Below are 13,578 nucleotides of genomic sequence, written 5' to 3' on the forward strand. Positions count from 1 at the left end.
TTATTGCTCATCATTATTTAAGATTCGTATGGTTTAGCCGTTGATGGAACTGGAAAGAAACTTTATTGGACAGATAATGACAAAGCTCGAATTGAAGTAATAAATGTGGATGGAACGAACAGACAAATTCTGATTAACACAGGATTAAGCACCCCATATGCAATTGCGTTAGACACAACTAATGGGTATGTCACTATCTATATTGTTTACAGTACCGTGTGTCTTCTTTCAATCTCAATTACCTTCACATCTAATATTTGATTGAGAAAAATATTAAAATGCTATAAAACCATTTGTACCTTTTAAATAATCAATGAGGAAAGTAATAGAGAATACGAAATGAAAACTTAACTCAGGTTTTAGTCATTTTATAAGATATCATACTTAGCTCTGCTTTCATTAGTTAATCTAAATTTTAAAAGACTGTGAACCACTATATTAACAGACATTGTACCTACTTAGATACATATACTGGACTGATTATGGAAACAAACAATTAAATAGAGCGAGTGAAGTTAAATGACTTGAGTATAAGAACTGCCTTAGTAACAACAGGACTTATAAGGTCATACGGACTTGTTTTAGCAGTTCCAGGTAAGTTTATGAGACATGATTTATATCAATTGTACAAACTAGTACTAGTAAATAATACTACAAAGTTCAAAGTCGTTAATTGAGGACGCATCCCGAATTTCTGAAAAAAATCAGACCAATATGCGTGTATTAAAGTTCTGTTGGTCGGCAGTCACTGATTATGTACATAGTCAGACCTGACAATTACAATACAACTTGTGAAAGTTGTATTGTAGTTTTCAGATCAGAAAATAATATTTTGTTGCCGCTGTAAATAAAACTTTATTTTATGTATCTTGGTATTTAGCCTATGTCTATGTTATAGTTATATAGCGATTAATGCATTGTTTGGTAGATACTAAATGTTAAAATTATCCATTTATTGTTTTATAACGCAATACGTTTACATTATTACCATTACAAAATAATCCAATTTTAACAGCAATTTTAGATCAGTCAAAAATTGCCTTTTTATTACTAGACTGTTTTAAAACTGCTCGCGTATAATGCTATAGGAGATAAGCAGTCTTAACAAGCCCGCCCTGAAACTCAAATTTTATTTGAACAATGCTCTTAAGCTCTGTCTACATTAATATTAATAGTTGTGCCCACATTATGGTAGTAATATTCACACATATGTTACTGATATGACATCATCATCCTAAAAGGTCTAACATTCACAAAAATAATTACAAAAATAAATTACAATAATTTAATAAATTAAACGAGTAGAGAGTAAATACAAAATACAATTTAAATATTTACAGCCAGTACTTAGCTCAAAGTGGAGAATTTTACAAGACTACTGTTTCAGATATTGACAGTTTATACCATAATTTAGTAATTTTACCAACTTTCAAACAATTTCGACTTAAAATCACGTCATACGATCTTCATGGTGAAGTTTATTTTTATTACATATTCTGGAAGTTGGTGAGTTGTTAATATCGGATCATGCATCAATATGGCTAACCGGACATTGTGACTTCATTGTATGGCTACTCGAATATAAAATATAGGATTTTTGTCTCTTTCGTCATAGCTCATCACATTAAATAGAGCGCATCTCCACTTTTCCGTATTCCATTTCCCCCCATGTTTTTTTAATTATTGTCTGTGTCAATCAATTATCTTTCGCAAGATTTATCATTTTTTTAAATGTGATGACGTTATCATGTTCAAAAGCGTGAATAACTTGGGTCACTTCTTTAAATAATAATGATAATAAGATTTATACAGCGCACATATCCACTTAAGTGCTCAAGGTGCTTGTAAAAACCATGAAACAATTTAACCATAAACATAAATACTACTTTCATCATTCCATTAATTTAAATATGCTATAGCTCCTCAGAATGTAAAGTGAGACTAATGATTAAACAAATTTTCTGGAAGCTGTTGAATTTTAGATGCGAATTCATGTACAAATATTGTGCATCGGCTGTTGTGACGTCATCATAAATTATAAAAAGTCGTATTTTCATATTTTGCTTCATAGCTCATGACATTTAAAAGAGCGCGCGTCCGTATTCTACGTAATCAAATTTGTTCAACACGTTAAGAGCAATTGTCTGTAAGAATCAAAGAAATATCAAAAAGAGTGGCAGACTCAAAAAAATGGATTTCTTTCAAATTTTACACATGGCTATATATGTGTTGAGAGAAATCAAATATGAAGTATTTTTTATTTCACACGTATATTTGCATGGCAACGGCCAAATTTGTATTTTTGACAAATTTTGTCCTTTTTTAAGGTTTTTTAAAATGGATATTGGTACTACTTTGATGAACGATATTTTTGTTTTGTTCATTTAATTATAAAAAAATAATTAGTGTATGTACCTGTTTCGAATTTGTTTATTTTTTTTAATTTCATACTTTGAGAGATACCATTTATTTAAAAAGGGGAGTTTTTCACTTTTTTTAAATTGTTCAATGCAACTAAACTTTACTTCACCATAACGCCCAAAGTGGTTTTTTTTTTAGCTGATTTATTACAAATAGGTAGTTATAATGTTTAATAATTGATTTCTAAAATAAAATACTGGGGTAAATTTAAAATCTACAAGCAGTGTTGCGAGAAACATAGGCATTTTTATAAAAAAAAACATGGTATATTAGTAAAAACATTTTATTTTCTTTGATTAGTTGATTTGAAACTCATCGGTCAGAAAAATTCTTAATGTTTTATATAGTTCTAGTTGTGTTGTGAGAAAAACAATTAATTTTTAATTATAGATTCTGTAATTCTCAGTTTTAATGTCATTTTATAGGTTATATCCTCTGGAAATTTGAATAAATTATCAGATTGTTGTGAATTTTAATCTTTGCAACAGATTACTCCTCTCTTATTTTGAAGCTCCTCTTTCATTTGTTTACTTCTTTTATTTGCTAACCTAAGCAGATCCCACATGCCCATCCACCACCACTTTCAACTACCACCCCCCCCCCCCCCACACCCACCCCGACTATAACCACAAAAAGATAAACTGCAACACTTTGGTCAATCATCCACTATAGAGTGTCAAATGCATGCATTCAAGCACCACCCACACTGCCGCTACCGCGACGGATTCAAACTCCTCCATCCCACCCCCTCCCCCTTTCTCCAAGTCCACACCCACACCAAGTTAAAAATTGCAATGCAAAAGATTGGACATAAAGTTAAGTTTTTAGACCCTCACCTTCAACCCCCTAACTATTTAAAAGTCCTGGATCTACCACTTTCCCCTCCACAAAATAAAACCAATCAAAAGTCAATGGTATACTCAGGTATGTTAATGCTACATAACAAATATTGAAGCCCTGATTTGAAATTTCATTTCATTTAAGGTCAGCATGTAAAATATCACACTTTATTATTAAATATTTGTTTTAAATTCTATATTTTTTTTACTGTGATGGTTGGATTCAGTATTAATTATTAATTAACAATTATCTGATAATTATTTAATTTCCCTTAGTTATGGATAGCAACAGTTACTATGGTAATTAAAAATGAGATATTCTTTATATTTTGCATATTTATCTCATATAAATTTAAATTTGTAGATTATTAGCAGGCATGCCTTATTTGCATTTTCAAATTACCGTTTCACAAGGTCATATTTGTAAGCACTTTCTTCTGTGATTATTTTTATTCATGAAAACCCCATATTTTATTTACAGCGGCCACCTCCCTTAACGGACGCACTTTGAAAAGCCTGTTTGTTCTTCCTATCTAATTAGTGCATTTGGTGCTTACCGTAAGCAGCTGCGGGCACCTTTTTATACTAAAAATGAGATTTTTTGTAAGCGGCCAATCGAAAAATTTGATACTTATTGCATGGACCTTTGAATTAGAGGTGCATGTTTATTGTATTTCTTTATATATTAGCTTCATTTTGAAGAGGTTATAAAAACATTACTGTGAAGAGATGAGAAAACTACATAGATTTTGACCGACCATTTTTGATATGATAAAAGTTGTTAAAATTTGTCTGAAAATGCTAAAAAATACTAAACCACCTGATTATAAATAATAATAGGCCTACAATTAGCTGGAAAATTGAGAAGTTAAGTGATCTTAGCTTGAGTGATCTTGGCCCTTTATCGGCCGAACGGGGGGTAAGGGGTCACCGCCCGTAAGCGGCCACTTTTCCAGGTCCCGAGGGTGGCCACTTACCGGATGTTCAACTGTATTTAAAAAAACAATTATCCTTAGTTATGCAGAGAAACAGGTTCTAAGATAACATAAATAATACATTTTGACATAACTTGACATAGCTTGACCCAACAAATGACCCTTTCACAAGGTCAGACATTTTCTGGCATTCAGTAGATAAGTAAATTTGGGAAAAGTTAGTAAAGCTATGTAATCTATTGTTTGTAGTCATGAAACCCCATATTAAAAAAATTGTACTTAGTTACGTATAGAAACAGTTGCTACAATACACTTTATGTAAAATGTTTATGTCATTTGACCTCATATGTAAATTTTTTTTTTTTTCATGAAACTCCATATTTAATTTTTTTTTTTTAAATATCATTTGCTACGTAAACAGGTTTAAGATAACACTAAAGGTCATTTTTTTTACCTTTATTCAGATTCGTCAAGACTGTACTTTCTTTCTGAGATTATTAGGATTCAGTATTTAAAGTAAATTTGGCAAAAAGTAGAAATGTAAAACTATGTAGAAAACATTTTTTGTATTTATGAAAAACCCCTTATTTTTTTAAAATTTTCGCATAGAAACAGTTACTATGGTAAAATTTTGACCTCAAAATGAATGAATTTACAAGGTCAAGTTTGTCATTAATGGAATGCAGTAGAAGTAAAATGGAGAAAAATTACAAATGCAATCAATTCTTTGTATTTATAAAAACGCCATTTTTTACGTTTTTTTTAAAATTACTTTCCTTAGTTACACATAGAAATGGTTGCTAGAGTAACACTATAGGTAAAATATGAAAATTGTTGAGAATCGTTATGAACTATCTTGTAAATTTTGATCAAACATTAATAGTTGTAGTAAAGTGGGGACCTGTCCTGTTTTGCATTCTGACCCCTTTTTACCTCAAATGACCTATTTACAAGGTCAGATTTTTTGGGAGGTCTTTCTGTATTTCTTTACACAAAATAGATTTAGAAATTTATAAAAACCATTGACGCAATTATTTCCAAGTTTAACATTATTTTCCATCAACTAAATATTTCAATGAAAAATACTGTTTTTCTGGCAATTAATTGAAATAAACCTGGCAACAGATTCTCATATTGTATTTAAACTATTCGTATGACTCTAGTAGAATTATGGCAAGCCAAATATAGATTTTATTATTGGATTAGCCATATTTAAATTGTGTTTCATGTGTTTTGTTTGTTGATATTTTGTTATATTTTTTGTATTTTTCGTATTTTCTTGGCAACACAAAACCTATGTACAAAATTTACCCCAGTGGTTTTTTTTTGTGATTATTGTTGACAAACATATTGACTATCAAATTAAAAAACCTCATTGATTTAAAAACACCACTTTGGAAGTTATAGGTACGTTTATGAGGTATACTTTAATAAAAAAAATATTTTTTAAAAACACCCCTTTTTAAAATAATGGTATCAACCAAACTCAATTTTGTAATTTTTTTTTTCTACATTAAATGGAACTCAATACATGTTGTTTACACTGCTATAAACAAAAACTGTATACTGTAAGTATTTTTGGTTAAAATAAGTATACAAGTTTGTACTTTTTCACTATAGAAAATCGGTGAAAAATGGCAAAAACATCAAAATTTGGATAATTGACCGTTTTCATGGCAACGGAAGCTAAAAATTAAAATGAATGTTGTAGATATTCTTTTTATTGAAATGTCTATTCATGGTAACAATTTGTGAAATCCATTTTTTAAAATCTGCCACCAAATCTTTGATTTTTACAGACAATGGCTCTTAATATGTTGTTACTCAGATAATTCCTTTCCAAAATTGATATCTACGTGTTTCATTTTGATAAACGTCATCATGTTAAAAATTGGAATAAAAGGCGGGTCCCGTTATTTTCACCTATTCCAGAATAAACGTGACCTACTTAATTTCTTATATACAGTATATTTAAATTTGTTATAGCTCCTCAGAATGAAAAGTGACTCGCATGATTATAACTTATTATGGAAGCTTTTGAATTGTGAATTCTTATAAAAATGTTGTCTATCTGATGTCATAACGTCATGGCCAGTTGAATTCAAAAGTGAGATTTTCATCTCTTTCGTAAACATTCACCTCATTTAAAAAAGCCCGCTGTTTCGTGTCTAAAATTCTTCAAATTTTCATTAATGTAATTATTTAGATAATTAATTATCTTCTAAAATGTCTATCTTTATACCACATGCTGATGATGTCGTAATGTCATCTTTGCTACACTGTATATAACATAGACCTATACAGATTATTCCGTAAATACTATCATGCTTTATGACACAAACTAGGTACAATTCAACAATGTAAACATATTTAATTCATGTCATAGGATGGCGTAATAATTGTCGGCGTTTATTATAATATATGTGGTGCATGTTGTGTTTGCGTGGACCGCGGATAACAAAAACTCGTCAAAGTGACGACTTCAAATCTAGTTTAAGTTTACTTATAGTTCTCTCATTGTTTTCACTATAAGATGGAAAAATGTATTGGTATGATGAAGGAACTAAAGTAATTGAAGAATCTAACCTTGACGGAACTAACAGAAGAACGATTGCAACTGGGCTGAATTACGCGTCTGGAGTTGATATTTATGGAAACTATCTGTACTGGACAGACACATCGGATGGTGGCATATATCGAGTTGATAGAACAACTGGAGTATCATCAAATGAAAGTAGAGATAGTCGACTTAATAGACCAAGAGGATTATACATTTTAAAAAGTAAATATTCTATATTGTATTTAAATAAAATTACTCTTTTAAGAGTAATTTTAATAATTTTAGTATTTTTTTATTTGTAATTTATTTTCTAATGGATGGATGGATGTGGGTGCTAATGAAACAATAAATATCGTTCCATAAAAGTTATAAAAAATATTACAATTTATTAACGATGGTCACACATTGAGTAGTAAACCATTTTTAGACAAAAACTATTTGTAAGACGAAACAGGACGATATTCTTTCCTGCGAAATCCAAAAACCGGGTTAAAGAGATATATAACATTATTCATACATACATCTTGGAATCTATTCGTGCTTCAAATGTATAGAGACGGAAAGTTCATACGCGTCTCATTTATTGGTCAAATGAGTCGATTCCTTAACCTTGTAACTGAACCGGTACACAGATGAAAGATTCTTTTAAAGTTAATTTTTTACTATACTATTATATGATTCTATGCCTTGAAATGATGTGAAATCACATAATATTAACCCTGTACATTTTACTACAAAATGTTTCAGTCAAAGATAAACGTTTCACTTACGAATAATTATTGTTTCAATTCCATTTTAAATTTAGATTGTTAGGAGTATGGTTATATTCTTGTGATTTTTACGATCAAATTTTGATGAGTTAAAGAGGCAAATGTTATGTCATTAAGGCTCAAAACCATTTTATCGGCATAGTAAAATACTATATGTCACCTAAACTCCTTGCATATAAATTAATCATAAGCAGCATATCGACAAACCCACTATTATTACGTTTCGATAACATTTTAAATGCTCTCTCTGACTGAAAAAAAATGAATGTACAACAAAACTAGGTGTAATTTCCTGTTTTATCCAATTCATGTGTACAGTATTTAAAAAATGTAAAGGGTTTTCTTTAAAGAAGTATAGGCCTAACTTTCGTAAACTTTCGTAGATTATGTGTCGAATTTACATTCTTAAAATATCTAATGTGACATCAATGTTTACCTTTTACATTTTAAAGTTGTCGATACTGTTTGTAAAACCTAATAACTGGTGCATTATTATTATTATTATTGTTACCTATATTATTTTTTTCTTTTATTTCTGTCCACCCAGGCAGCACTTGTCAGCTTTATACTATGAAGTTATCCAAATTCCTTCACTTGCACTGATGAAGGTCTAGTGTGGCCCGGAAGCTCTGCTAACTTTTCTGGCTGTTTTACTTCTCGTTTTGGTTTAGCTTTTCGCTTCTATTTTGTATCTCCATTGAGATCCAGCCACTGATACCCACAGCATTATCATTTTTTTCAGTAATTTGCCTTTGGATTTATATATATTATATATAAAGAGTGCGGCCAGCTACATGCTGGTCGTACGAAACAAATTTGTAGTTATTAAAACAATGAAGTAACCAAGTTTTCTGCTGTTATTTTATTTATATATATATATATATATATATATATATATATATATATATATATATATATATATATATATATATAAACACAACAGGCATAGAAATAAATTCCAAACCGCTCGGTGATACACTGAAAATTATTTAATTAATTTTTGAAACGATAAAGATGAGGAAATCTGGGAGAATGAGAAAAAGTCGCCCCAACCGAGAGTCGAACTCGGACCGTCTGCTTGATATGCAGTTGCCCTAACCATTAGACCACTGGGGCTTTCATGGTATTGTTCTTTAACTCGATCGGATAACGACCCTTTAACATTCTCGGCGTGGTACGGTTGGAACACAACTAATCCACAGTTGTACGCACGCGCACCAGAATCCAAAGGCAAATTACAGAAAAAATATATAAATATTATATTGTATATATATGCATATTCCAAAAATATGTCACGATATACACATTCTAATGCAACCACTTTAAGAGGTTCGAATAAGTTATTTTCACTCACGTTGCAGAGGAGAAATGTTGACTATTATAACCACTATCTAAAAACACACATACATATAAATGAAATGTATTAATTGTAATTGTTCTTGTTATCCTAGTAATACCCTAGTGAGTGTATACATCAATGGTTCTCGAAAGCATGTCCACGCCCCTGTAAATCAGAGACCCCGGGCAATACATAGACCTCATAAATACTGAATTATGCACCTTTTTCTGTAATGTTTCATGCGGGTTCTCCAACATATCGTACAACATCCAAAATATAGCGATCCGGGCAATTGGCTAGTGTGATTATTTAGAAGTAACAGAGTTGAGGTTGGTAACTCTTTCTTTGGCATAGTATAATCAGCGATATTACGGAAAGTATGAATAGGAGAAAAAAAAATGTTTCAGATTTAAACCACAGAACGGAGCCTGCTATCGTGAATGAAAGCATGACTCCGTAAAAACGTCAGAAAAAAAAAATGAATATAATGAATGAATTTATATACATTAATTAATTGTGTCTCATATCAGTAATTATGTGTAGAACACTTTTCAGCAGTTGCACTGACCACACTTGCCATAAGAATATAATTTTAAGTTAAGGGTTGATGTGTGACATGAAATGTATTTACTTTATCAGTACACAGGAGGCGTCAACTGTGGGTCATATCACTAAAACAGTCTACACACCAATAGACCAAAAGCATGTTTATCAACTGAAAGTGGTTGACAGTCCTGTCAAAGCTGTTTAGTTCGGAACCACGATAATCAAATAGCAACTTTAATAATATTAATAACGTCGTGTTGTATTGTAGACACAATTTATAACCGTATTAAACATAGGAAGCATTTCATCATTAACTTTTAAACAGTAATATATTAAGTAGGTAAACATAAGGCTTGTCACATCATTATACTTCTACAGTATAGTTAATAATTCAAAGTTTATTTTGTCATTTTTAGAGAGATGGAATAACTTTTTTATCATATCAGCTACCCGTCGCGTTCACATCAGGGACAGCTACATGCGTTTTACCGTGTGTCTACCTATTCCAGAATTAAGCATACTTTATATCATAGAAGCAATATTAGCACTGCTTTACATAATGAAGGGTGTTTTTTAGATGTTAATCGTACTGTAGTTTTGGGTTTATTTGTATGTTAACCCTACTATTTATATTTTATTTATTGCAGATTCTGTACCGTAGTTTATTGCGGAGTAATTAGTTTTCATTATATTGATGAATTATAATGACCTAATTCTTACAGGTTTAACTAACTGCTCTTCTAATCAATGTTCAACAAATGGGTTGTGTTATAATCCAAGTTCTACCCACTCGTGTGAATGTGATACACAGTTTTTTCGTGAAGTCGGTTGAGGTAGAGGTTGTACAGGTAAGTTTTTGTAAAGAAACCAAAGCTATAGCGTGTGCCCCGTGAGAACGAAGGAAATCCATCGTCCCTTAACATACACCGTGCGAGAAATGTACATAGTACGGTACTGTCTGTATTTGTTAGACCAAAATAAGTTTACGAGTAACTATCTTGGCAAAGCGAGCTCAGTGTCCTGTTGTTAGATTGACCATGGTTGAATCTGGATTTCCACATTCAATGTTTAGTAATCGGTATTAATATCAATTTTTTTTACCATTTATCATTTCAAGTTCATAAAAGATAAATAAAAAATGCTGGTATGGATTACCATAAGAGCAAAGCTCGTTTAACTGGTCAAATCAAATCATTAGTAAAAATAATTATATGTAAAATTTTAAAATAAAATGATGAGAAGGGTGGTCTCAGAAAACCAGGAAGGTTTGTATGAAAGGGACCTCAGATAACATGAATATTCTACGAATGATGTAGCCACTTATTAATAGGCGTGAAGTTCCTATTGTTATTGATTATTAATTCAATGCTGTAATATTTCCTTATAGAAGGTTGCCCTCATGATGTTGTAATGGTGAAAAATGTAAACTATACATTTGAATATACTCTGGCGGAAATGTTTGCAAATTCCATAGAATTGTGTGGCACGGGTAACAGTAAGTATAAATGCCTTAATTACTTTGTCTTTACATTTTATATTAAACGCACTCTAAATTTGTCGAATGAAATGTACATTACAATGAGCTAACCGATTACTAGTTCGTGTTCTAGATTTACCGTATACAATATACTTTAAAATAAAATGTTTTGTTTCGTAAATATTTATATATATTTATAATTGTACAATAAAGTAAAATACTTTGTTTCGCCATGTACCCTTTAGTACTTACCAAGTACTTATATCTACATATAGCTTTAATAGTTTATCAAAAACAAATACACTAACATTTGTCATGCTATGTATTTAATAAGTACGGTTACCCGTTACTGTCAAGCAGGTTGACACACAAATACGAGTATTTTCGAATTAAAGAACATCGCTGAACTAAAAACTACAACATTCAAAAAGCTCGCATAATTAGAGAATTATGCAGAAAACAAATGCAAATATCTCCTAGCACAATTATTATATTTGCAATGTTATTAGAATAATAACTTATAAATAGGCCTAAAATAACTAAACACAAATTTTAATTTTCATTTTTCTGTGAAATAATTAAAAATAAATCTATACTATCAATCAAAACACAATAAAAGAAAACAAATGTTTACCTCCGAAATTTAAACTTTTAAATATTTGCAATATTCTTTTGTATCCCGCTTGACAGTAACCAATACGGCTACTGTAATATTGTATATAATTTATAAACAAATACCATAGATCGTACCTACCATACTTCGTGAGGTAAATTCCCGATTGATCGTAATCAAAATGGTACTGGGTATGGTCTACTAGATTTTCTGCTCCCAACCAGTACATCCATTCATAGAAGCTTTAATGAAGTAAGCCTACCTGGTGGTAACCATAGAACGGTTCCGAGATAACGACTATACTTCGGCTTTAGTCGATAGAAGATTGAATAAATTGTTAGAGATAGAGTATACGATGTTATGATTATGTGTAGATATGTGATTTGTTCTTTTTATTCAAATGATGTTGAGTATTTAATAAATTTGTTATATCAATTAATTCAATTATCGTAGATTGCATATTACCATAGATCGTACGTACAATACTTTACAAATTCACGAAGTTCACATATCATGATGAATAAAAGAAATAAATGGCTGCTGGTATGATTAGTAATTATTATAATATAAATAGCAACTATTACCGTGTAGATTTGTTATTAGGTTCATTAGCAGAGCGCATGTGTAATCTAAATGGAGGAAGAGGAGGCACCTGGGGAGAAATTAAATTAAATCTATGCGTAAACTATACCATTGCTGAGTTGGCTGAGGTAAGAGGCGCCTACAATTTTACATGCTAAGATCAAATTCAATATATTTTTAAAATCATTATGACACATTATAACACATACAAATTGATACATTAGTTACTAGCATTACAAATAAATACATTTAGGCCTAGTATAAAAGATTTTCCAGATAGCCCAACAAACGTATATTATATAATTATGGTTAGAAGGCAGTGATTACATAATTATAGTATCAACAATTTCGTATAGCGAAATGTAGTCTTGAGTCAAGTACATTACCTTAGGTGGTAACCTAAACTACAGCTTCCCTTTAGATTCATGTTGATGTACTAACAAATAAACAGATATTTCTAAAAATGACGATAATGTAATCTTAATAAAATCCTATTTTCCCATTTCATAATTATTTTAAACATTTTTTAATCAATTTTTTTTTTTAATAAAGTTAAATAACAAAAAAAGCAAACAATTATAAATAGGCCTAGCTGCATAAGTTTTTTTTTTCAATCTTAAATTCTTTTTAATAAATGAATCGGTTTGTGTTCCACAATGTACTCACATGATGCTAGAGTAGAGGAGTTATCGAAATGGAGCTAGTGATTTTTGTTTGTATTTATAGATAAGGGTGACCAAAGAAACCGCTGAAGCAGTTGCTGAGCAGTTATCAGCCAATACTATTGAAAACAATTGGGACACAAACGTTACTATTGATGTCATTGCCTCGATTCTAGAAAGGTTAACTGACGTAGGCGCGGGAAATGAAAGAGTGCGTTTGTTTATCTTATATTTTTTAATTGTTTATTTATTTTATTTATTTATTTATTTTTATTGTTTATTTTTTAATTGTTTATTTGGACAAGACAGAAAGAAAATGTATTTCGTTTTATGTCATTGTTTTAAGAATCGAGTAAAGATGATCCATTAGACCTTCGAGAGAGAAAGAGAGCAAACAATTTACAAACCGTAATTATTTTTATAAAGTTCTTTTTATATTTTCCTAATCATAGTATTGGGTTATAAATTAAACTATGAAATAATACACCACCGATTAATACAAGTTTGTCTCTATTTTTCGCATCACAATAAACTCTAGTTCAAACTCCCTCGCTTCATACCCACCACATTATTTGGATTTGGATGAGCACTGTTTCTATAATTTACAGTACTAGATGGCACGCTCGCTTCGCTCGCGTACCATCTAGGGGTGCTCACAGATGGTTCTCGAATACAGTAGAATCCACGGACGGGGACTTTTTTGGGACACTAAACAAAAATGGAAGTGTCTCCCTAATTGGGGTATTCAGAAATAGAGACAACAAAACCAATACTGGATTCCACAAAGGACAATTAATTTATGTGGATTAAAGAAATTAGGGAGAAATGGAAATG

The sequence above is a fragment of the Antedon mediterranea genome, chromosome 9 (assembly GCF_964355755.1).
Source record: "Antedon mediterranea chromosome 9, ecAntMedi1.1, whole genome shotgun sequence".
Classification (NCBI taxonomy): Eukaryota; Metazoa; Echinodermata; class Crinoidea; order Comatulida; family Antedonidae; genus Antedon; species Antedon mediterranea.